The 27486-nt window shown below is 42.6% G+C and overlaps 1 protein-coding gene across 2 annotated transcripts in view; it reads left to right on the forward strand.

Moving 5' to 3' along the window:
• Positions 1 to 12494, forward strand: part of CDK14 (cyclin dependent kinase 14) — a 526114-nt gene extending 513620 nt beyond the window's left edge. For both annotated transcript variants that reach the window (XM_081102330.1, XM_081102331.1), the window contains one exon: positions 9115 to 12494. The gene's annotated coding sequence lies outside the window, so the exon portion shown is untranslated. The remainder of the gene's footprint in view (positions 1 to 9114) is intronic.
• The last annotated feature ends 14992 nt before the right edge of the window (positions 12495 to 27486 follow it).

Below are 27486 nucleotides of genomic sequence, written 5' to 3' on the forward strand. Positions count from 1 at the left end.
GTTCCATATCCTGGAAATCCCCTCCGTCCAAAAACTGGGAGAGATGGTCTCCCTGGTTCCTGCAAAGGTGGTGGCTCCTGTAGTGAGTGCTGTGGGCAGTTAGACCTGGAGCATACGGCTGGCTGCGGCATGCCAGGAGACATCGAACCAGTGGCTAAAAGGATGAGAACCTTCTAAACGGCAGTTTATAAAATGTCTTCTCTTTTTAAGGCCATGGTCCTGTTTTTCAGGCACTTTTCATTAAATGAGAGAATGAATGGATAGGAGAAAATGCTACCAGAGCACACAATGCAAGTATTTATTTCTCCTAATGAAACACATGTTCCCTGATTATATCTATTAGAGCTCATCTTGGGTATTAAGCAACTTGTTATAGTAGGATAATCAGTATCAAAATACTGTAAAATAACCAATTAATTTTGTGGAGAATGCATATCACATGACTTTACATGTAGATAACGGCTTAGCTTCCGTGAGTCAATACTCAGTGATTTATCATTTGTTGAGAATTGTTCATTGGCATTGTTCACACTGTAATGCAGCTACATGGGAAAGAGTTGGTGGGGAGCTTAGCTGGCTCTCTGGTGTGGGCAGCCCTCAGCATGGCCTGTTGAACCCTTCTTGCTGGCAGCAGATATTTCCTACTAGAAATGATGTGCTATGACATGTATGGTGGTGTCCACAACGTGTCGCCACGTGACAGTATCAGACTGTGTCCCATAAGAATAAACATTTCTGCTATCATGTGATATTTGTGTTCCTACCTGTGTTTAGCAAAATCCCACAGTAACTACTGTATGGATTATGGTAAAAAAAAAAAAATAGAATGAAGGGGCAGACCAATTAAAATGTATTCCACTTGGTCTGTTGGGGCTGCTGTAACAGAACATTATACACTGGGCAGCTTATAAACAGCAGAAATGTATTTCTCACAGTCTGGAGGCTGGGAAGTCCAAGAACAAGGCCCTGGCAGATTCAAGAAGGGGTGAGGAGCCTCTTCCCCTTCTTGCTGGGATCTCTTTTATAAAAGCACTAATCCCATTCATGTGGTCTCTGCTCTCATGACCTAATCTCCTCCCAGCGGCTCCACCTTGAAATATGATCACATGGGGGAGTAGATTTCAACCTATGAATTTGGGAGGACACAAACCTTGAGTCTCCAGCACATAGCACTCACAAAAGCAGTTAAAAACACTAACAAAAATACTAGCACAATTTACAGGTGAAAGAAGATAGATGGAAGAGTTGGGGATGTCGAACTTTGGATAAGAGGACAAAATGTGCCAAGATCTGGGAGGATTATTCAATGAACAGTTAATCCCAAGACAGAGCATGTGGCCCAACCAAGTCAAGAGGAAGCATGTGGGGTAAATGGACAGCATGTGCAGTTCCAGGCACCTCTTCAGCTTGCATGCAAATGTGTTTGTCTCCTGTGCATGGCTGCTGTGCGCTGGCGACTCAAAACTTTCCCATTGGAAAGAGATCTCTCCCGTGAACCAACACGGCTTTGGTTTACACTGACACCATTTTCTACTTACCAAATCATAGGCCATCTAATTTACCCTACAGAAATGCATGCTTTAGCTTTGCAAATTTCTGCTGCATAAAATGGTTCATAAGACAGATTCAAATTGTAGGTCATTATATATTGAATTCAAAACCCTTACCATGAAAACTTGCTGGGCCTCAACACTTTGGATAATAATGCTAAACAAGTTTTAATTTGAAAAACAAAAATCCACCCAAAAATGAAGTCACATCTCCTTTCAGATCTTTTAATTAAAGTCAGACCTGAACCCTTGTGTTTCTTTGGCTGCTAACTACTTAAGAAGTGTTTATGAGATTTGTGTATGTGTTTTAAGTTTTAAAAAAATGCACACGCTGCTGGGTTACATGACTTTGTGTTTGGTTTATTTACATACAGTTTAGTAGAACTGTAATATATCAGGAAGGTTAAAGTGTCAGAATCCTATTTAATTAACTTATACTCACTTGGGAGCCAGTCAATTATAAAGGTATGCTAAGCAAATAAAGCTTCAAATATGAAATCCTTGAAAAGAATAAGCCATGTTTGATGAAGGCTTTTCTAGTCTTAACTTTGTCATTCAAACTATTTCAATGAGCTGTTTCAAACCTTCCAGTGTATTTATGTATGTGTGTATGTATGATTTTATATATATATGATCTTTTTAGAAGATTAACTGTCTTGATAATTCTTAGAAGACCTAGATCAGTACTTTCCCTGCACTTTTTTTGGCCTTCTCTGAGACAGGACGTACTCCCAGAATTGCCATCCTTTAAGTCCACATGTGTCTAAAATATGACCAGTTTTACATTTACATAAATTTGATTTAATAAATAGTCACACCATTAAAATAGAGCATTCTTTTCAACCACCACTAATTACATGTCATAAAATGTCTGGTGTTTAATGGAGATTTCAATAAATGTCTGTTGATAATGATGATTATTGAAATGATATGTTAAATCAGTCTTCTCATGTGAGAAATGCTTTGTTTTGAAATGTTAGACTTATAGCTTTGCCTAAAAAAAATTTAATTAAGATCACCACTTTGGCATGAAGCTTAAAAAGTGCAAAGTCGCTGCAATTAGTGCATTGTGCATCCATATGGATGTTACCAAACAGCTTTCAACTTAGAGGATTTGGACTGTTTTGAATGATGGACCTTCTGTTAAGCTTAAAACAAAAGCCTGTCTATCTCTGTATTCATTTTAATTAATATTCTCTAGCTGGTCTCAAAGATATGTTCTCTTCTGGGGGGAAGAAGCATGATTATCATAAATCAGAAATAAGTTACAGAAGTAGATTTGGCTAATTTTCTACTTCCTTCTGTTTCATCCCATTCTTGCCACCCCCCAAGGAGCTTCAATGCAATGTCAGAGTAACTGGAAAACAGTGATTTCAGATGGTCTAAAAGAAAACCTGTATTTCAGCCAAATCAAAACATAATTAAACTCACTCAGAAAGTAAAGAAATTAAGCTGTCCCCAGATTTTTTAAAATCAATTTGAAGTTGAAAACTTATCATTTTGACTCCAACATTCATATATAGAGTCTATAGTATAAAATTTGAGTATATGTGTTTATATATGCAAATGAATATGTCATATGTGTGTGTATTTGTATATAGACATGATATTTTTACTTCAGAGAGACTTGGACTTGCCTAGGTGTGTAGGGTTTAGTAACCTTATTTGTGGACTTAATTTTCTACAGTAGCCAACTCTGCTTGGAGATGAATTAGGTACAAAAGATTAGTTTGGTTGTTTTTCTTAGTATTTTAAGCAAAATCAAACCCAACATGCACAGCCTGTATTTTTCTTGGTTATTTTTCATGTGAATTTTTATTAATATGGTACTTGGGGAAAGGAAGCTTTCTGAACTTCGTTTTCCACGAAAACAGAATAAATTCTATAGATGATTTTATGTATTAGTTAAGTCTCCGATTTCCTAACTGTTTTCAAACATCTCCCCTACAGTCACTCTCCATATACCTTCAGAAAAATATTCACCCTCATGGCCACTGGCTTCCTCTGACTACCTGTTGCCCAATTTAGGCCAGATTTGAATGCTGCTTTAAAAAGTAGACAGTTAAAAGTATCACCCAAAATCTTCACTGAATTACTAAGATTAAGATAAATGTGAAAATTGCAAAGCAAAACTGTAATTTACCAGAACACGTGGGTAAAATAATTCATCCAACATGTGAGTGGAAAGGCATGAAATCAGTAGGTACTTTCTAGAATACCACCATAGCAGGTCATGGTTTATTTTTCTTTTAATTCCAGCCTTATGGAAATTCATTCATGATAGCCACTGGATTTAGCACAAAGATACACTAATTTTTTCATACTGTCTGGATTTTTCATTTCTATTTCCTTTTTTTAAAGCATGTAATTAGTTACATACCTTTCTCCAAATGCCTCCTGATATACCAATGATTTGGATTTTATATTAGTAAAGAAGGTTGGAATTAGTTTTAATCTAGGTTAGAAACAGGTAAGAGCTAAACTTGGTCAAATGGCATACATTGTTTTCTGGAAGAGCACTTCATTATTTTATAATTCTATCCTGTCTTTGCTATCATGAGGTAGCTTTCTTTCCATCAAATTTTAGAAAGTCTACCCTCTCAGTTAGGCATCTTTCCAAAGAAGTCTCTCAAATAGAAATGAGCGGATTGCCCTTCAGTTTCACATACATTCTGGTGAATATCCTGTTCACAATGTAAGAGATGGAAGGAAAACCTACAGTTGTTTTAATTTGGAACCAAAATAATCACTTCTCTCCAGTGAAGGCTTAGGAGGGGGGGAGGGGGAATGGGCCAGATAGAAAAAGAAATACTTGGTGGAGGGGCAATGCAGCAGGATCAAAAAAATTTTAATAATTTAAGTAAAACAATAAAACAAACACAATACCTTAGTGTGGCAAATAGGCTAGCGAAGGAGAGACCATCTGATCACCGGGAAGCACCCTGAGCTGGGGTCCTGGGCTGTGTCATCCCGCCAGCAAGTAAACTTCATGTGTGCGTAGGGGTGTGCCTCTGTATAGACCCATGGAGATTTAACAGGGAGCAGGAAGGGAATTAGAAAGAGCCTGGCCCATTTTTAATTTGGGTCTGTTTGCTTGCATTTAGCACTTAAGGGCTCTACATTCAGTCTGGTCAAAAGAGTGATGAAGCACTCCTTGCTTATGCCTCAAATCAGAAATGCATGAAGTGCAGCTGCAGAGATAATACATTTTCCCCAAAGGCTTTGGCTGAGCAAATTAGGTGTCAATGGGGTGCCTGCGCAGGCAGTACTCTCTCTAATTAGTCTCTTGAGCCTAGTTGGTGGCGGGTATGAGATGATCTAATCAATTGGTCTGTGTCTGATGGTTCCTGTAAAAATCCTACCAGGCAGACTCTCTCCCACAGGTCACCCACCTGCACAGCGGGACTGCTCATTTTCATTTTTCATCTCCTCCATCACATGATGCTGACAGTTGGTTTTAAGAAAATTGAATCCAAAAAATATCTAGTTCATAGGGCACATGGGTCAGAACAAAATTGCATTATGGGTACCAGCGATCCAATTAATTAATATTTATAGCTGAGAAGCTCTATGTAGATATTTCTGAATAAGGATTTTATCAATAAAATCCAATTTCTTGTTTAAAACATGCATTTCTAGAGAAAGAACACTGTAAAAGCAGAAAGCAAGATAAAAATGGCATCCATTAATCTAATGATTTATATACCTATGAATTGTGCACATAGCTGAGCTTATAATTTATATTCATTGTTCATTTGTATTATGTGTGCAGTCTGTTTTAATAATCTATTAAATGTAAGGGAAGGATTTGCATTATTATTATATTTTACTTCCCTATGAATGTCCTATACTCTCCCTTCACCTACATCACCACCCATCACATGTATGATTACATTTAGGTTTTAAAGAATTTTTCTAGCAGTAAACTCACCTACCTTGAAAACTGGAACTGATACCAGTGTTGCCCAAGGAGGGAGAAGGACATCGCATGTGCTGGTGAACAATGTCAGTCAGGGCACTTGGCACAATTTGAGCTATAGAGTCATCTCACAGAGACGGGGGTTTAGCTCTCATTGGCACCTCCCTTCCTTTTATTTTATTTTAATTATTGGATACTTTCATTAAATGTCTGACCCCAAACCTAACTAAATGGACTTACCCATAATCACTGTTCACCATTTATTATCCAGTTACTATTACTAAAGGATAATTATCTGATTAGGTACATGTGATTCTTCTGGAAATTCCACTTAAAGAATCAGGACAAAGACAAGGACAAACACCATCAATGGCTAAAAAAAAAAAGTATAATACCAACCCAACAGACTAATAACTTGCCATGGACTATGGTGACGGTATAGTTTATTGTTACATGAAATCAGGTATACTGAAAAGCAAAGCATTCTTTCTTAAAATATGTTTTTATTTATTTCATAGAAAGGAAAAGTGAAGAAGAGAGAGATAGAAACATCAATGATGAGAGAGAATTATTGATCAGCTGCCTCCTGCACGCCCCCTACTGGGGATCGAGCCCACAGCCACAGACATGTGCCCTGACTGGGAATCGAACCCGTGACCTCTGGTTCATGGGTCAGTGCTCAACCACTGAGCCACACCAGCCCAGCCTGAACCTTTGGTTTTGATAGATCCCTCTGTATAAGTGACTGACCTCTCCTTGTCACATGTCCACATCCTGTTCCATCTCTAAGGCCCAAATCAAATCTCACTCATATTATGAAACTTTTCTGGCTTCTAACAAGACTCTCTCCTTGCAAAGTATGGGATGGGGGGCTATGGCAGTAGTTTCCATGTAATTATTTCTGCTAAGGTGGAAACTTTTTTAAGAAGTGGTTTGATAAAGGCATTTCTGGACAACCTGGCAGAGGTGAGAGGTGGCCAAGTGAGCCACATAGAGAACTGTCCCACAGCAGCAACTATTTGAGACAACAACTGAGGTAGCAAAAGGCCTATATGTGTTGTCCATCTACCCCCAGGCCTCTCCCTCCACCCCACACCTCTCCCAGAAACTTAAGGTTAAGGACTTTTGTTTACATTTGGCTCAGTCACTGAGGACAGAGAACTCTTATGAATGGAATGTTAGCTCTTCTTCACACCATTTACCAAAATGAGCTAAAAATTGATTAAAGATCTAAATGTAAGGACTAAATTCTTAGAAGCAAGCATAGCGGTAAATCTTTATCATCTTAGAATTGGCAATGGATTTTTAGATCTGACACCAAAACCATAAGCAACAAAATGAAAAATGGATAAATAGGACTTCATCCAAATTAAAATTTCTTGTTCATCAAAGAACACTATCAACATAGTGAAAGGCAATCCACTAAAAGGCAGTAAATATTTGCAAATCAAAATACAAATATTTAAGGAACTCCTACAACTTAATGACAAAAAGGCAAACAATTTGAAAATGGACCAAGGACTTGAATTAGATATTTCTCCAAAGATAGACAAATGAGCAACAAGCACATGAAAAGGCACTCAACACCATTAATAATTAGAGGGAATACAAATCAAAACTGTGGTGAGATACCAGTTCCCACTCACTATAATCAAGAGGGGGGAAATAAGAAAGTAATAAATATTGGCAAGAGTGTGGAGAAATTGGAGAATTTGTATATTGCCAATGGGAATATAAAAGGGTGCAGCCACTGTGGAAAACAGTTTGCCAGTTTCTCAAAAAGTTAAATACAGGATTGCCTTATGGCCCAGCAATTTCATTCCTAAGTATTTACCCAAAAGAATTGAAAATAGGTATTTAAACAAATACTTGCATATGAATATTCATAGCAGCACTGTTTACAGTAGCCAAATTTTGAAAACAGCTCAAATGTGCACTAGTTCATGGATGGGTAAACAAAATGTGGTATATCTATAAAATGGAGTGCTATTCACCATAAAAAAAGAAGGAAGTACTGATACATGCTACAATATAGATGAATTTTAAAAACATTATGTTAAGTGGAAGAAGCCAGACACAATAGGCTGCATGTTGTATGAATCTATTTCTATGAAATACCCAGAATAGGGAAATACATAGAACAGAAAGTGGATTAGTGGTTGTCAGGAGCTGGGGCAAGGGAGAAACAGTGTGCCTGTTTAAAGGATATGGGGTCTCTTTGGGGGATGACAAATGTTTTGAAACAGATAGAGGTGATGCTGCAAACATTGTAAATGTACTACCTGCTTTCATATGGCTAATTTTGTTACATGAATTTCAGCTCAATCAAAAAAAAAAAAAAAAAAGGATGGAAGGTTAAGCTTCCAAAAAATTGTCATAGTAAGTGGGAGAAATGAGCAGAGGTGGAGAAGATGCCACCCTCAACTATAAGACTGGAACTTTTTGTTCTCTTGGTCAAGGCAGTGCCTTGCAGGGGTGAGGTCCTTGGTACTACACCCCACATGGGCAGCAGGGGGGCAGCTGCACTGTGAGTTCTCCGCAAAAGGCCAGGGTTTCCTCTTTGCCCAGGAAGATGACAGTGTGGCATTGGAGAAGGGCACAAGGAGGCCTGACCAGGCCTCGTGACTCACGCTTCTGACGAAGATGATGAGTTGACTCGGGGACTCAGTGGACTAATAGATCAAATCTCTGGGCTTTGTGACTTGAACCTTGGAGTGTTTCCTTTACCCTTCCTGGCAAGACTTTTTTTCCGCGTCCTAGAGACTCCATGAGAAAGCTTAAGGATCAAAAAGAAATGTGGGCAGAGCAGGGTAAACCATCCTTCTCTCTTCTCGAACCGTTCACATGGAAGTAGTTATGGAGTTTAAGCAGCACCATTGCAAATGCACAGTCATGTGCAGGAAGTTAGCAAGAGGCTGGCTAACTTCAGGTTGTGTCAGTTTTCATTCTACGGAAACTAGGGCTAATACTAGACAATGGAGGAATTGTAGGCAGCTGGATTTTTTTTAAGCATCTATATGATCCAATTTTCTGCTTCTTAGAGGACGGTGTGTGTGTGTGTGTGTGTGTGTGTGTGTGTGTGTGTGTGTGTGGAGAGAGAGAGAGAGAGAGAGAGAGAGAGAGAGAGAGAGAGAGAGAGAGAAGGAAGAGAAGATGGAAAGAGGGAGGGAGGGAGAGAAAGAGGGAAGGAAGGGAGGGAGGGAAGGAGGAAGGAAGGAAGGAAGGAAGGAAGGAAGGAAGACATTGATTGGTTGCTTTTCATATGTGCTCACCAAGGATCAAACCCACAACCCAGGTATGTGCCCTGACCAGGAATTGAACCCACAACCTTTTGGTGCACAGGATGATGCTCAACCAACTGAGCCACTCCGGCTGGGTGAGGTCAGGTCATTTAAATTCACGGGAGTTAAATTCTTTGAAGGGAAGTAAAAGCAGTCAGAACATTTGTTTATCACATTATAAGAATTTTGGGGTGAAGGAGGCACCTTTGCCTCAGATGCGTGGGCTTGGGGCAGCTGTGGAGAAAACAGATAGGCTCACCCTGGCCTGACCAATTTTGATGTCTCGTGTAATTGAAGAAAAATGAATGATATATGATTTTTTTTTTTTTTACCATATAACTATTTTCTCTTTTCCTCCTTTCAGGATTAAGTTGTCATCATTCTGGGAAGAAAAAAAACCATTAATGAAGTGGCCAATCAGAGGAAGGGAATCATGGATCAGTTTCCTTTCACTCCCTGTGGTGGATTTCACTTACAAGAAAATTGAAGCTGGCAAGACCCTGCTTTCTCTGCAATTTATTTAAAACCTTGCACGCATTTGGATATCTTGTGATTCCCAAGAACTATGTGAAGATTAAGCTTCGCTTACTGATCCATGGCATGTATTCTTTTCAGTCTTTTGTGTTTGATTTTGTTTGATTTCCCTCCGCAGCGCAGCGTCTCTGTGAAGGTTTTTATGCTTTTACCAACCATGTCTTAAATACATTAAGACAACACATCTGGTGTTCACACTTCTTCAGTAATATCTGTACTTGAAAGCCACACAGTGGCATGAAACAATGTGCGCTTTCCTGGAGACCACTGCACATTTTGCAACCACCAGGAACGTCATGTTCAGCTAAAGCAAACCCGTGTTCTCTGACTGTTTGGCAACTTGGTCCCTGGCTGTGGGGCCCCCCTTGTCGCCTACCTTTTGAGGACATTTCCCAGTTTGGGGTTTTTTTCTTGGAAACACCACACATTTATATAAGATATCAGAACCTGCTTAGCGTTTTCAAGCCACATAGCATGACTGTTTTCCAAATAGGTTGGAAGTGAAGAACCAAGTATCAAGCATTAAGGACAAAGGACAGGGATAAATTGCTTCCTTTTCAACCTCTGGAGCTGGAGGTGACTTTTTACATGTGTCCTGGGTCTCGTCAACATCTTATTGTTTCCATGCACTCTTTGGCACGTGGTGTTTTCTTAGTGGAGAAAAGAGTGAGGAACAGAGCGTTCAAAACTTGGGTGCACAGAGTCGGATCGGTTGCATGAGCCCTGAAAGCCATCTTTGCTAGTTAACACTTAATAAGCAAGCGACAAAGGGATCCAGAGTTAGAAATTGGCTCATTTACATCAGAGCACCTGTAAATTACATTTTGAAAACATTCCAAGCTGACTGGAAGCCATCCTTGGAGACCCTGACTTTACACTGTCTCCTGGGGAAAAAACTGTTTGAATGAAGGTTTTAGAAGCAATACGGGACTCTTGCTTTAAGGATGGGAAAGGGGAACAGAAAGGCCTGGCTCCCCCTGTTGAAGGAGTTGAGAGGCCTTGGAGGATGAAGGCGAGGATGTGACATGGAGGGAAAAGTGGGTTGGGCATTTGTGGTGCTTTGATCTGGAGGGGAAGCTTTCTGATGGAGGCCGTCTCCCAGGGGGACAGGCCTCACTGCAGAGTCCCAGATAATCCTCAGGCCAAGGGGGTGGTTAGGAAATTCATCGAAAGCATGAAACCTAGCTCCTCAGGACACAAATTCCTATGGAAATACTTCCTGTACATTGTGTTACATTTTCCTATTAGAAAGAAGGAGAGACCAGGAACTTGAAATGCATTGCACTTTGGGGGACCAAGTCCAGGAATTGTGAGCCAGTTTGACAAAGACTTTCTCTGAGAGTCAGGTAAGAGAAAGCTTTTCTATAGTCACACCCAGTGTACCTAGGGAATGGGACCCAGACTTCCTAAACATTAAAATGGTACCGTCCCTGGAGTGGCATGTGAGTATATAATACAGTCAAGGTCACAATCCATCGTACCTAGAAGTAGCATTCACTGTAAGCTTCTACATGTTAAGTGAGGAATTATTTACTGGTTGGTGTTAAAGAGAATAAAAGTTACCCGAGGCTAGAGTATTTGCTACCTAGAAAGCTTTCCCACTCTTCTTTCATGCATTCCAACTCATTAGTAGTCTTTACAGGTATTTTGATTTGTGTATTTAAATTAGGACTTCTTACAGAAAATATGGAGAAGAAAACTTACGTGCAATTAAAAAACAGCCTTGCCTGTGATTTGTCTTGAATTATTCATTTGGGAGAGAGGCTTAACTTTTGTATTTTACTAAGTTAAAACCAAGAGCAACTGATGATTAAATCTTACTATGTACTAAGCTTCCTAACTTGAAAATTTGAAAATATTTAGTGTTAAAATTCTTTAATTAGGCATAGTAGAGTCATTCAGAGATATTGCCCCTGTCCCAGGCAGCTTCTGTTGGGGAAAGGAAACACGCTAGTACTCAGCAGGGGTAAATCCATTTTATTGCGGGAGACAGACCTCTCAGAAGATCTTGTTTAGGAACTTTTAGTTCCCCCTCCTTGCCATCAGTACAGAACATCCAAAGTTTGGTTTGTCTCTCCCTCCTTTCCTCTCTCATTTGCAATCATGTTCTCCCCCCTCACCCCCGCCCTTTTATCCCCACTGTCTCTAGCTGAGGGCAGCCACGAAAATCATTGCAGAATGCGTTCATTAGCAGATTTATTATTCCATTGAGAAAGCACTGGAATGTTTTGTGAGATTATTTTTATAGGAAGGAGTAGCTTGAATTCAGACAGCTGGACCAGCATGGGGGCTGTATACACATGGTATTCCAAAAGGAAACGCGGGGCTTCGTGTCCATGTTCTTAAAGGAGCAGTATGGTTGACTTAGCAATACAAGTCAGGTAGAACATGGGGGGTGGGGGGAGATGTTTGCAGTGCTCAGAAACAATGGGGTATAAAGCAGGATGGCTGTCCACCCACTGAAACAAGTGAGAAGCTATTTCTACCTCGAAAGAGTGATGAGAAAAGTTCCAGGGGCGCCTCCTCCAGGCTTGCAGAGAAAGCAAGGCCTCTGGGCATCCTTCCCTCAGTGTGTCCATGACAACCAGTGTCATCAATGCCCTCAGTCATGTGTCTCTATAAGATACTCATCTGTGAATATTACTGGTTTTGTAATCTTTGTTATATAAGAGGAAGTTTAGGCTGTACATACTGGGGTAGATTATTGCCTGCCCCCTATACATAGGAATATGCTGCATAATTGTGCATAACTTCTATCCCCCTTACTGGCTTGTAGGCAGAAGAAACCACATATGTTACTGCCTTGCAATCCTCATACACCAAAACCAAACAACAACAAAAAAGAAAAAAAAAAATCTCAAACAAAATCAGCAATCTCCTATTCTCATTTCCCTTCCCACAGCAGCATATTTTAGAGGCACAAATAAAATCTACATTCTCTAGTTGGGAGTGGATTTTTTTTTATCTTTTTTTTTTCTGTAAGATACACTGATGCGTACTTTCTAACAGGTGGTTGGTACCTAAGAAATGTGCTAGCATCATTCAGAAAACTATTATACTTCAAAATAACATAGTAAGGAGAATGGAGTAAAACACGTTGCATATTTGTTACCAATTGTAATTTGTCTGTATTATGAAAGATGTAATGGTTTGTCAGCTGTCACTGTTGTTTTCTTGTAACATGATACAGAATAAAAGAATCTCTGTACATTTTCTTGGTAGGTCTTCTTGGTGAGTACCCAAAACACCGTACACTGTGTCACATGGCAAACTCTTAGGCACAGCCATTCCCAGAGAGAGAAATGAGAGACAGAACACACAGTGCTCTTGGCTGTGGGAAGGAGTGAGTCAGCTGGGATGTTCCAGGAGCCTGCTAACCCCTCCCTCACCTTGCTTTGCGAGGCCATATTTAGGTGAAGTGGAGGAGGCTGTGCAAAACCAAGCTTGTGTAGTCGAGGGTCTTCACAACCCTCCAGCTCCTTATGACGTTCACCACGTGTTCTGTGCATCTGGAGCCAATCTGGTCTTGTTCAATGACAACCCTGTTTATTTTTATTACTTCTTTTTCCTGGTTTGTGCACGGGTCCTAAGATGAGGTGAGTAGGTTACTCTCCACTGAAGACAAATCCCAGCTTCTGCCACTGAGCACACTTCCCTGACCACCACCTCGTGGGGGCTGCACCTGAATGGGCAGGGAGCTTGCACTGGGACTCACATGTTGCCTTGGGGGGCTGGTGTCCTTTCTATCACCACCTCCTTGTCAGATCTGCCAGCTTTATAACCCCAAAAGGATCCCCCTCCCCCCGAACTGATAAATTGCTAATAAAGTTCATATGAGGTACAGTCATCGATGTATAGCTATGATGTTCCATAATTTAAAAATGTTTACCCTTGAAGGTAAAAAATCCCAGTTCAAGTCTCATGTTAAAAGGGCCCACGCCCCTGGCTCCCCCCTGGGCAGATCCTCACCTACCAGCAGCTACTACGCCCCCCCCCCCCCCCCCCCCGGCTTCCTCCCCTTGCTGCTCTCCTAGAACTCCGTGGTTTCTTCGTTTCCCTTTGCAAACTAACATTCTCACAAACATCAGTGTTCTCAGCTGACACACGTTCCAAACCAGAAACGCTCGCAAGAGCCCGCTCATCTTCAGCCCCCTGACTGAAGCGACTCATCATGCCTCAGGCATTTTCACAGTCCTGCGCCCCTGGCACTCTGGGAAATGGGGCACTTCATGGTACCAAGGCAGAGATAATGGGCAAATGTCTTCGTTAAATGGGAACCACATACCCTGGAAACTGATTAGAATTATAGAAGCTTTGAAAGAATAACTCGCTCCTCAGGGTCGTTTCAAGGGAGTAACGTGTGTGCCATTGCCCACCTTCCAACAGCCATGGGAGCACAGGTGCCCCTTGCTGAGGTCGCTGGCAGCCTCAGCAGTGGGCTCACATTTTAGAGCCTGACTGTGTGCCTGGGTTGTAATCCCATGAACTCTTAAAAGAAAGACGAAGGTGGCAGGCTGGTATCTACAAGAGGGCAAAGAAATAGCTCTGGGAAGTACTTTTATTGATTTCAGAGGGGACAGGAGAGAGAGAGAACATCGATGATGAGAGAGAATCATTGATCAGCTGCCTCCTGCACGCCCCACACTGGGGATCTAGCCTGCATCCTAGGCATGTGCCCTTGACCGGGAATTGAACTATGACCTCCTGGTTCATAGGGTGGCGCTCAACCACTGAGCCACGCCGGCCGGGCTAAGTTTTTAAATGTGGCAGCAGAAATGACAGTCATCCCTTAGCTCCCTCATGGCCCACGCTTTCATTTTCTCCAGCTTGGGCTAGCCAGCTCTGCCAGGTGTGGGGTGGGAGGTGGGAGGCAAGCAATTGGGGGTTAGGCATTCCTAGACTTGCTCCTGCCCCCCCCTCCCCCCAGAGTAAAGAGAAACCAGAGGGGAAGGTGTTAGAGCAACCGGAGCCCCTAGGCTAGCACGCACAGTGGCTGCGTGATGGCAGGCACTGTAAATCGCTGCAATGAGAACCCCACGGTGGCCCAGCAGCCTGCTGCTACCAGTGGGTGGTGGCGTTATGGGCATTAGCTTTGAGAAGCTTATACAGCAGAGGGGGCTAGGATAAAGGACACAAATCAGGGGAAAACTGACAAGATTTAAAAATCCAAGGCCTCGTATTTACTGTTGGTCCCCCCCACGCTCTGGCTGTGCTATATTGTCTGCTTGAGTCCTGCTGAGAGAGCCAGGCACAATAATAGCTGGGAGCCAGCCTCTGCCAATGGTGCTGACTGTGCTGGTGGAGAATGGGATTCTAATAGAGTTATCTTTTTTCTCCTTCCCTGCAAGACCACCAATAATTACGGAGGGCACGCGGTACAGGTGGGGTAAGGGTTCCTTCCCTGTTGGAGTTTATCCTGAGAAGTGGCCCAGTGTGGGTCCCGGTGGAGGCCCCTGCCCAGGTGCCTGACAGATGTAGACGATGCTGGGGGCGTGCAGGGACACGTGTTAGAACCAGCGGTTCAAGGATTTAGAGAGGTTCCTTGGGGCGATGGGTACACAAAACAGTGTGCAGAGGATGTTTTATTGAGTTGTACACTTGAAACCTGCATGGTTTTGAGAACAAACATCACACCAATAAATTCAATTTAAAATAAAATAAAATTGAGGAAGAAGAATAACTTTCGCATTAAAAAAAACCCCTTAGTTTTATGTATCATAATACAGTGTGAAACAATCAATGATTCTTTTCCTTCTCTCCATCTCCAACCAAATCAAGTAATCGGGTCCCTTGCATCCTCAAAGAAAGGTTATCATTCACTCAGATCCTTGGGGGAAGCAGGGACAGGGCCTGCAACCTTCCTCTGCCTAATATTTGGAGAATTCAGGCCCCAGTGAATCCACACCTTCAGCCCTGTGGCTCAAAGCCCTGGCTCTCATTAGAACCACAGGGAAGTTTTAAAAACACCCCCACCCCAGACCGATTCATTCTAGAAATATTGAGGGTTGGGCCCTGGCGCGGTCTGTTTTGGGAGCTTAATAGGTGATTCTATTGTGCAGCTGCGTGAGAACTGCTAGCTAGACACTTCCCTTCCTCTTGTCTGTCTGGAGGAGGGTAGGCAAACTCCTTCTGGAAGAGCTACCTAGTAGCTTTCCAGGCTGGACAGTCTGTCGCAACCACTCTCTCTACCGTTGTAGTGTGAAAGCAGCCACGCACAACGCAAATGAATGAGCATGGCTACGTTCCAGCGGAACAATGGATGGGCACTGAAGTTTGGATTTTGTATAATTTTCACGTCGTGAAATATTTTTCTTTTCATTTTTAAAATGTACAACCCATTCTTACCTCACAGCCTGTATAAAAACATGCAGCGGGCAGGGATTTGCCTGTGTCTGTGGCTCGCTTACCTTGGCTTAGAATGCAGCCCCGGTAATGGGGGGTAGGGCAGGACCACCCCTAACATTTGTGGAGCAGAATGGAGAAGGTGGATTCCTGTTGGTCATGGCTCCATGGATTCCTTATTCTGTGGGGCGAGCTACGCCTGGGGAGGATCAGAGCCAGGCCCTTTAAACATGGGAACCAAAACAGGTGCCCTCTTGCCTGGGTGTAAGGGCACCACAGGTGGGTGATCAGAGCCTGAGAATCATCTCCAGTGAGTTTTCAGGTCCCTTGTGCATTGGCCCAACCTACTCCAAACCCATGAAGCAGACCTAATGTGAAGCAGAACCATCCAGAGGCAAGGGCAACAAATTGCTTCCATCTCCTGGAATTACAGGATCTGGCCCCCGGTCAATCATGTAATGGAACTCGCTGGTACCAGTTCACAAGAACCAACTGTTAAAAATTTAGGAATTTTATGAGCCAGTTATTTAATCATTGGTAACTTGAAATCAGATGGGAATACTTACACCACAGAAATCGGCAAAGTCTACACATCAGGTCTTTTTCCTTCTTTCCTTCCTTCCTTTCTGTCTTTTCTTTTCTTCCTTCCTTCCTTCCTTCCTTCCTTCCTTCCTTCCTTCCTTCCTTCCTTTCTTTCTTTCTTTCTTTCTTTCTTTCTTTCTTTCTTTCTTTCTTTCTTTCTTTTCTTTCTTAGAGCCAGTTTCCCCAACACACCACTGCCTCCTGACCCCCTTCTTCCCAGGCTCATCTCCCATCAGTCCATGCACAGGTCCTCCACATGCACCACGCTCACCTTCCCACTGACCCCGGGATGCTCCAGGCCTCCTCAGGCCCCCTTTCTTTTGCACACACTGTGCCTTCTGATGGGAATGCTCTTTCCATTCCATTATTTTTTTAGCAGGCAAGTTCCTATTAACCCTTTTAAGACCGTGTTTCGAACTATCCCTGTTACAAAACATTTTAGAACTTCCTTCAAAACAGTTTTTCCTTCTTCTACATCCACATATCATTGTGAAAATAGTAACAACACAGGTCTTTTTTCTAGTCTCTATATCGTCAATCTCATAAATGGCAACCAAGGCACCACAGATGTTTAACAATGTGTTTGTTTGTTTTTTTAAATGAATCAGGTATTGAAGGATAATACAGATTAAACAAGAATATAATGGAATTTAGGAATTTAGTTTACCTCCCATAGAAAGGGTTCAGAAAACTGCAGACAATATAAATTTACCACATGTATAAATATGCTACAATATGCAATTATATGCAAGGTACTGCCTGGCTCTCGGGGAGAAAGAGAAACCAAAGAGGAAAGAGCTCTGTTTGTCCTCAAGGAGTTCACTGGAGCCCTGATTCCTACATGTGGCTGATGACCAAAACCACCTGGGGAGCTTTCTAAACATTCCTACTGGATCTCAGCCTCCAGGGTGGCAGCCCCGGTGTGTGTACATTTTTAAATCTCCTCAAGCGATTCCGACGGTCATGTCTGACCATGACCGTGAGCCACCCTGTAGGGAGGTTTAGATGCAGAACTTCCTCACCAGTCTGTTTGCCTCCCCCTCAACCTATCCTCTCCACTTGAAGACTCTGTTCAAATTGCAAATCATTTGAGAGGCACTCTACTTCTCAAACTTTTCGGTGGCTCCTCCTCACCTCCGAAGTGGAGTGGAATCAAGACCCCCATCCCACCATGCCCTATGATCTCCCCTTCTTTCCTCTTTGTTTTCATCTCCTTGCCTTACCTCTCACCGATCTTCCAGCCTCAGGGAATTCTGGCTTGTGCCCTCCATTTGTCTTCCCTTTATCTGGGACTGTGTTTCATTGCCCCTGTCACATGATGCTTTGTGAGTTCATTCATTTAACCAACATTTATTGACAACTTACACTGGAGGAAGCTCTGTTCTAAGAATTAGAGATAAAAAGATAAAAAAAATATCCTCAAAAAATGACACATAAAAGGGTGGTTCTCATTACCACTTCAGCATATATACACTGAGGCAGGGCAAAAAGTCACACTAGAAAAAGGGGAGAACACAAATAAAGACATGAATGAGAGAAATGCGGGGTGTTTGGGGGAATATCAAGGAACCCTTCTTATCCTGAAGCATAAGGTGTGTGAGAGGATGAGTGAGGAATAAAACTGGGCCATGGAGAGTGTAGGGTGCCAGACTCCAAGAAGTTTGAACTTTATCCCGAATTATCACGCAAAGAAATGGCATAATCTGGACTCTGCTTTGGGATCAACCACTTTGCACAGGTTGCTCACCATTTTCCATTTTACCAAACGTCTGCTCCATACTGACATGTGCCAGACCCTGTGCTGGGCACTGAGAGCACATGAACCAGTGAGACTGGCTGGCCTCCCCTCACAGCCTAATTGGTGCAGACACCCGTGCAGACATTATTTTAATGCAGCAAAAATTGTGAGGGTTACAGAGGTGGTAGAAAGAAGGTAGGATATTTTGCTTTTGTTCCAGGGCAGGAGATGGGGGTGGTGGGAGGGTATCTTGGGAAGGACACATGGAATTTTCCAGGAGACCTGGGCAGGCTTTTCTGAGCAAATACAAACACACAGAGGTACCCCCATCATGTGCATTCATCCCAATTCAAAGATTCTGTCGTAAAAACATCAGGGTTCCCCCGTTTTGCCTATCAAGGCTAGGTGGTAAAATCCCAGGTGCCTCTTAACCTTATAAAATAAAAATTCCTCAGGGAATTCTCCACACTCCTTCCTCAGAGCTCCACCTCCTCCCTCCTGCCCTCCCACCATGGCCATACCTGTCTGATCCCCCTGGGGACCCTGAACTCCCTAAGAGTGAACATCTGGTCTTACTCATTTCTGTAGCTGTGTCCAGCACAATTCAGGTGCTCCCAGACTTCTGAGGTACAAAAAGAGAGATTCACTTTAAGCACATAAGGAAGAGCATATTGGCAAGTTATTGCCTGTGTCTTGACAAAGTGAAACTAAAGAATAAAATTCCCATTCTTGCCCATGTTCTGTGAGATAGTGAGTACATTACTGAATGTACGTTCCTCCATTATGGATGCCAGAGTTATATCATGTGTTCAGACATGTTTGTCTTATTGACCCCAGAGGTGAGCCCCACCCTAGGGAGGCGGCTGAATTACCCTTCAGTCTCTGTGTCGATTATCTGCCAAGTGTAGGCTGAAGAAAGTAACGAGTTTTTTTCTGCTATTGGTCATGAACGTCCAGATGTCCAGGTGGGGGTTATTCTTTCAATTGTTACCAAAATTGAGAATCCCATGTAGTATTCTATATAATGTCACTTAAGGTTCCGCATTACTGCCCATCCTATCTCATTCCATGCTCAAGTTTATTCATAAGTTTGTCATCAGCATCATGGTATTTTTGGTCATCTCATTTTGTGGGCCAGTAAACAGACCCTGAGAGTACAGGGCAGCTTGACTAGAATGTTGCTACCTTTCCATGGAGGCCATTGGTTGCTGTTGAAGTGCTGATGGTCATTAGCAACATGGTTGGATTGGAGGTTTATTGGGAAGCTTGGAGGCATACCCCCAGCTTCTAAGCCAGTGGCTCTCAGCCTTGGCTGCACATTAGAATCACCTGGGAATCTTTTTAAAATCCGGATGTCTGGGCCTCATCCTCCGGAAATTCTGTTTCTTTGTTATGGGGTGGGCCCACGACATTAGTAACAAAGAAACAGAATTTCCGGAGGATGAGGCCCAGGAATCAGGATTCTAAAAAGATTGAGAACCACTGTATCTAAGCCCACACTGGGGAATAGACAAGAGGCAGCTGTCTGCATGGGGTGAAAACGGAACTTGAATGCGTGTGTCTCCTAAGTCCCCTCCAGTTTAGAGAAGATTGGGCTGGAAGAGAAGGGGCTTTCATTTGCTTTCTTGTCAGGTACAGGTAATGCTGCAGTGGAGATCAGGGCAGTATTTGGGGGAAATCTCAGGGCAAACTAGACTAGGATGCCCAGATGAGATTAGCAAAGCCAGGATACCCATTTATTAGGGGCTAGCCTTGAAGCTTTATCAAATGAAGTTAAGATGTGGAATCAAATGGAGGTTTAAAAAAAAGAAAAAGAAAAACAGGAAAGAGGAGAGAAAAAGTGAGAAACTGAGCAGCCCAGACAAAACCTGGAGATGTCAATCAACACTTACAATTGGGTTTGAACAGACTCCTAGGATTGCTTGCTGAAGAATTCCAAGGATTTCTATTCACACAGAATGAAATGTGACTGGTGCCCCCTTGCTCTGATTATCTATTGCTGTACAACAAATCACCCCCAAAATTTAAGTGTCTTAAAACAACAATCATTTATTGTCTCATGACTTCTATGGGTCAGGAGCAGTTGAGCCAGGTGTTCTGGTTGTGATTTCTGGTAAGACTGCAGTCAGATGGTGGCTTAGCTGGGGTCATCTTTAAGGCTGGACACTCATATATCTGGCGTCAAAGCTGGGAGTACGCAAAGAGCTGGCAGCTGAAACATCGAGAGCAGAGCACCTCTAACCTAATGTGGTTTCACAAGGTCCCTAAAGCACAGTGCTCGGGTGAGCTGGACATTTTATAGGGTGGCTTAGGGCTCCAAAGTGCATGTGCCAAAAGAACCAGAGAGCCAGGTGGAACCTGTGCTGCTTTTTATGACCTAGCATTCTATTTGTTAGACGTGAGTCACTAAGGCCAGCCTGTATCTAAGAGAAGGAGAATTAGACTGCACCTTTTGATGGAAAGAATGTCAAAGAATTATGGGCATGTTTTAAAGCCAGAACAGCCTGCCCTTCAGCCACAGGTTATGTATATTGATCCCACATGCAAAATATGCTCAATATCCTAAGACCCCCTGCCCCAAATATGTCAGCGGGATGGCATCCATCTGGGGCTCAAGGTCCAGTATCAGATCATCCAAATCAGGTCCAGCACCTGCAATTGGGTCTCTCTGAGTACAGGCTCTTCAGGACAGCTTTTTGAGTACTGTTCTTAATTGGAGGACCTGTAAACTCAAGTGACAAGATTGTTGCTCCCTTCACCCAACATACTTTGATGGAATGAGCATAGGATACCACTGTAGACATTTCGGTGATCTGTGGTAATCAGGTAATCAGTAGTCTGTAGCAGTTCTGAAATCCAGCCAGGCACATGTTGCTTATTCCTTGATTAGAGTTCAGTATTGTTTCCTAGCAATAATTCTCCATGGATCCTGACTCCACTCTCTGAGCTTTTGGTTCCTCCCTCTGAATTATCCTTCCTGTTCTATCAAATGGACCCCATTTTTATAGCTCAGTAGTTTTCTCAGCCTGCTTCTTTCCCACAGAATTTTGGGAGCCCAAAGCTTCTTTTCATTCTACACTACCCCTGTCCCTTTTAGTCTGATCAGGCAATGTTTTCAGTAATACAAACCTCTTTAACACATCATGTGTTTCCCATCAATCTTGTTGGGATTCACTCCATTAGACAAAAACCACATCCACAAATCTCAGTGAGGTAAGCTTTTCTCTTCCTTTGACTTCTTCAAAGGCTACTATTAGAAGTGTGCCCTAAGATTTTTAGAAGCATGTCTGTTTAATGGACACATTTGAAAGACATGCCATTAAGATTTTTAGAGAAACTTTTGACTGAGAGAACCTATAAAGTACTTTAAGTCTGCCTGAGGTCTTTCTTAACAAAGGGTTCTATAGTTACATTATCCATCTGGAGATGAAAAATCTGAGAAATAGTTTTATTTTTTGAACCCCAAAGTCTTGTTTCTTTTATACTGAACTAGAGGCCCAGTGCACGAAATCATGAGTGAGTAGGGTCCCTAGGCCTAGCTTTCAATCACGGCCATGTCCGATGCCCCATGACACCCTGTGATGCTTGCTGCCCCACGAAGCTCGATGATGCTCGCTGCCCTGCAATGCTCGCTGCTGCTTGCTGCTGGACTCTCACCACCACTCGCTGCCCCACCTGCTGCCGCTAACAGTCCCCAGTCCCGCCCTGCCATCACCACGCCTCCCCCCCCCCATTCCCCATTCCCCATGTTTCCCCATTTGCCATGCTGGGATCGGAGCCTGCAGGGCAGGGGCAGGGTTGGGGGGGGGGGGGATTGAGAGGTGGTCAATGCACTTTATGGTGACTGGTAGAGTGGTTGTTCCAGTCATTATGCTTATGGTCCTGGCCTTTTATTATATAGGATTCTTTCTTGAGGTCATCTCTCTTCCGTCATATTTTACTAAGGGCAGCTAGAAGAATCAGGTGACACCTTTAATACTCATACTAGATCATAAGTTCATAAGATACATTTTCTATTTTCCAAGTTACCACTGGTGAAAATATTGCTAGGCTTTCTACCACTCTATCACCACAGCCTCCTTTCTCCAGCTTCCAATGCACTTTCCTTTAATCCTTCACAGACAGCCTCTTCAAAACTCTTTCGATCTCCACCCTCCACCCAGGCCATGAACCACTTCCACATGTTTTAAGTTTAATTACAGCAATGCCTTACCTCTAGGTAGCCCCAAATTCCAGTTATCTATTGTTGTAAAAAAAAAACACCCCAAAATTGATGACCTAAAAACAGCATTCTTTTATACTAGAGGCCTGTTGCACGAAAAGATTCATGCAATAGGCCTTCCCTTCCCCTGGCTGCCGGCACCGGTTTTCCTCCGGCACCCAGGACCCAGGCCTTCGCTCCGGCTGGAGCCACCTTCAAGCCTTCGCTACTCTGGCCAGAGCCGTGCCTAAGTATGCAAATTAACCGCCATCTTTGTTGGTGGTTAATTTGCATATCTCACGGGTTAGCCAATGGGAGGCATAGCAAAGGTACAGTCAATTACCATGTCTGTCTATTATTAGATAGGAATATCTTTCATCATTTCTGTGGATCCAACATTCTGGATCAGCTTGTTTGAGTAGTTCTAACTCAAGATCTACAGTCAGATGTAGATCTGGGGCCAACTCAAAGACTTCATTCTCAGATATCTGGCACCGGCACATGGTCTGGGAAGACTTGAATGGCTGGGCTAGAACTGTTGGGTCTCTGCAGGGATCCTTCTGTTTGTCCACCTGGTATCTCACTGTTATTTCTAGCTTGTTGTTTCCATGCTCCAAAGAAATGTACCTTAAGAGAGACAGACAGACAGACAGAAGCTGTATTGCCTTTGATGAACTAGCCTTGAAAGCCACAAGAGTCACTTCTGCTATTTACTCTTAATTAGAAGCAAGTCACTCAGGCCAATCCAATATTTTAAGGGAAGAGGTATTAGATTCCAACTCTCTATGGGAGGTATTCCAAATCACTTGCACACTTGTGTTAAAATCACCACACCTCTGGAGTTGAACAACACAGTGGCACTGTCATAGTACACATTTACTTGCTGATCGGGAAAAGCTTTGTAGACTGGGAAAAAATCCAAGACTGTGATTTTCTTGGAATTTTGGGAGTTCGGTTTCTGTTTTTAAAATTATCTGCAAGTGAATATTTTTCCCCACAAGCACTTGGGAAACCTTTGCCTCCCCTGTTGCTTTTGAATCTGGAGGTGATAACTTGCCTTACAGGAAACCGCGTATTATACAGAGGAGTTTTGTTCTCTGTCCCTCATTAGCTTCCTACATCCCAAAGCCAGGCAGCCACTGTCCCAAAGGAAAAAGAATCCTCCTCAAGTAGCCAGCAAGCAGCATTCTCTCCCTCTCCAGTCTCTAAGACTTCCTAGTGCTTAGATGTGACTTAGCCTGGATAAGTAGCTTTGTAATACTAATTTTTAGAAACTCTGCTGTGCCAAAGAATTAAATAAGCCGTTGTGTAGCTTTAAATGCCTCACAGGGGACTGAAATAACAACTTTTGGGACAGGCCAGCAGTTTTCAACCCCACCTCATTCAAGGCAAAAAAAAAAAATCTCTTTTCTGCAAGGTTTTCATTCTGTGGAATGTAAGTTTGGTGGCCATTGCTAGGATAGTGTGCAATCAATTTTCCAAGTGTAAAGAAATTCTAGGGGTGCAGATATTTTTTTCTTTGCAGGCTGACAAATGGAAGTATGTTTATGGGTGTGTGGGGGGTGGTGTGATGTTCAGCACTCAGAGATGACTGGAGGCTTCTTTTCTATATTTAGATTACATCTTCCGACTCATGAAAATGAATTGCTTGTTCTTTTCCCCCTTAAACCGTTCTCCCCATCCCCTCCCTCCCCAGGCTTTATTTATTTATTTTTTAAAATAACTGAGTCACATGAGATTCATTCCTAAAGCTTAAGACTTACTTTTAACAACGTGCGCAAACACAAATCCCATTGTTCACCTCCTTAGGGAGAGTGAGCTACTCTGGGGCAATGGGAGGGGGTGGCGGGGGAGGCGGGGGGAGGGGAGTGTTAGACATTTTGTGAATATTCTTTATTTGGTGAATAAAGATTTACTTTACATCAAAATAAATTGTGCAGAAAAAGTGATAGATATATGAGTAATCCAACGACTACTGTATTGGAGGCCAGATGAGAAATGATTGAAATCCACAAAGCTTTGTGGAAAGCAGTGAGGAGGAATAGAGACCAGCAAAGGCAAGCTTAAGAGATCACTGAACTGGCATAGACCAGATAAGTGAAAGAAAAAATAGTCTGCAAAGAAGGCAAGAGGAGGGAGGGAGGGAGGGGGAAAGAGAGAGAGAGAGAGAGAGAGAGAGAGAGAGAGAGAGAGAGAGAGAGACTCTGATGACAAAATATCATATTGCATCAGATCAGCTTCCAGCTCTTAGTCTCTTCATTTTAGTCACATCTTTCCTTCTTGGGTATCAACAATATTGCTGCCAAAACTCTACGGCGAGGGGTGACATCAACATTTAAGTCTACCGCAGACAGATGGCAACATAAATCTCTATTGTTGCTCTACTGCTGCTGTCTACGGTGAATGGGGCCTTAGACGTGACTGTTTCCCACAGAGGCGCTTTTTAGGTTTACTTTCAGGAAGTTAAGATGCTTCATTGTTTAGGGGAATTTTGTTGGCAAAGATTGTGGGAATTACAACAGCCATAGAGAGCTGATGCTGGATGAAAGTTACCAATTAGCAACTCTACAACTTCCTGCCTGCTCAGCCTCCCAGGATAGCAGAGGAGGCTGTTATAGCAGGCCACCCCTATCCAAAAAGTTTGTTCATGACCACACAGAGTAGCCTGGCTAACAGATTGCCTTCATTATAGCCAGGGAAAACTCAATGGTCAAGCCCTGTTTTTGATCAGAGAATCTTAAAGAACATATTTAAATTTATGATCATGCACTTAACCAGAATATGGCCTTTTGCTGAATTGGCTTAATTTTTGAATGTTCTGTTTTTCTGTTCTGTGACAACTCCTGGTTGATAGATCTTCACTAAATACTATGTAACATTAACACCTTTTTAGATGATTGTCTCCTCTGCGTGACTCCAATTTCTGCTCACTCTCTACATGAGCACAGGCTCTGGCACACAGTAGGCCCATAACAAAATTGCATTGAGTGAGGGAGTGGGTAAGAACCTGCACTGCTCTTCCTCCACCTGAAATGCCAATTAATCCCTGGCCATTTGGGAAGCCTCTCCTGACTGCCCTTGCTCTGCTTCCCCAGCACCCCATGTATAACTTTTCATTTATTTTATTTCATTTCCTTATATTAGATGGTAAGTACTTTATTATTACTTGTCTACTTACTCATCTGCTATTTCTGTAATTCTAAGGGCCAAACATCAACAATATCATATGGTCTAAGGTAAGAGAAAAGTAGGAGTGCATAGTGGGCATACATAGTAGTCAGACAGACGTAGGTTGAATACTGGCTCAGTCACTTTGCTTACTGTGTATCCTTGTCAAGCTCCTTAGCTTCTCCATGCCTCAGTTCCCTCATGTGTAAAATGAAAATAATAATAGCAACTGCATCATAGTGGTGGAATGAGGATTAAATGACACCCACTGCATGCTAACATATAATAAATGTTAGCCAGAGTTAGTCAAAGATAAATATTAATAAATGTTAGCCAGAGTTAGTCAAAGGATAAATATTGCTAGTTGTTGGAGGTACAAATGTGGATAAGATGAAAGCAGGCTTGCCTTCATGGAGCTCACAGACACTGGAAGTGTGAGAATGAATCTGATCAATGCTACAAATGAGGAGGATGTTATGTGCTAGAGGTATCTGTTTTCAACTGTCGTGGCAGGGTGAAACCATCCTCTGTATTTCTGATTTCCTAAGTAAATCACCAGAGGGCTTGACTATCCTTTTCCCTGGTATATGGTGGATACCACAGTTCAGTAACTAGTCTATGGCGGATACTCAATAAATGTGTGTTGAGTGATACAATGAGTGAGTTAACTAATCGATGAGTAAATGAGCTATAGCTCCAGGCCTGTGCAGCATTCACAGCCACAGCAGCCAGGAGTTCTTTCTTAGGAAACTGAAGTTGCCCAGTGTTTTACTACAGAGGTTTATAGGCCAGAATCTGTTTTGGATGGAAATGCAAAGAGGCATCACTCAGCTAAACTCTGGGTTTTTGACTGGTTATTGTTTATTTTTAACTATCTTTTCACAAAGTTGAGGCACACAAAAAAATGGATTTCTAAACATTATTGTTTGTGAACAGTGATATCATGTTAGCACACAAACAGAAGAGAAAAGATGATTTCACAAGCCGTTTATTCACTCATTCATTTTTATACATCCCACAAGCATTCTATGTACAGGGCTCTGTGTACCTAGCAAATGTTTGGAAGGAAAACAGCCAGCCCCCAGCCACACTGTTTAATGGTACTCTGCTTCAGGACCTGTTTTTCCTTTATCTTCTAACTTAGTTCATCATGTACATTTATTTATTTATTTATTTATTTATTTATTTATTTATTTAAGAAATATTTGCCAAGAGCCCAGTAAGGGACACTGAGGACTCAGTGATGAGAAAAGCTGTCTTGGCCTCTGATTCCATTAAACTTTGAGTCTAATGGAGGAGGACAGACAGTATCAAACAGTCACATGAATATGTAATCAGACTGCAACTACTGCAGCCATGGGAAAGAGGGTGTGATGAGGAGACATAGCAGGGTCCCGACCTGGGAACTGGGAAAAGCTTCCAGAGGAAAGTGACTTTGGAAGCAAGATCTGGAAGTTGAGAGGAGGAGGCAGGAGCAGGAGAACTGAAGAAGCCAATGTAGGGAGTGGCCTGGGCTAAGGGCCATGAAGATGAAGGAGGAGACGGGAAAGGGTCCAGGGAAATTCAGGTCATATTAGTAACTGTTAAGGATGTTAATGAAAGGTGTGAACTGCTCAGATTTCTATTTTTCACTCTGTTTACTAGCAACTAGATTGTGGGTTCTTTGAGTTATGAGGCTGCATCATACTCATTTTTACATCTCTGACCACATCCAGCAGAGGGCTTTGAATGCAGGTGGTGCTCAGTTAAGATGGGTTGAACATGAGAAAGCATGTCAGCGATGGGACCATGTGCTGGGATGTTCATGATGACCTAGGTCAGTGGATACTTGCATCTTCAAACCAAGAATCCCCAGTGGTTGCCCTCACCGGTTTGGCTCAGTGGATGGAGCATTGGCCTGCAGACTGAAGGGTCCCAGGTTCGATTCTGGTCGAGGACATGTACCTTAGTTTCGGGCACATCCCCAGTCCGGGGGTGTGCAGGAGGCGGCTGATCGATGTTTCTCTCTCATCAATGTTCCTGACTCTCTATCCCTCTCCCTTCCTCTCTGTAAAAAATCAATAATTTATATATTTAAAAAAAGAATCCCCAGTGGTTTCCCCTTGGCCATACAGATGAGAGATGAAGGGGCACGGACCTGTTTTTTACTTAAGAAATATTTCCATTTATAT

Source organism: Myotis nattereri (genome assembly GCF_964212035.1).
Source record: "Myotis nattereri genome assembly, chromosome: 11".
Classification (NCBI taxonomy): Eukaryota; Metazoa; Chordata; class Mammalia; order Chiroptera; family Vespertilionidae; genus Myotis; species Myotis nattereri.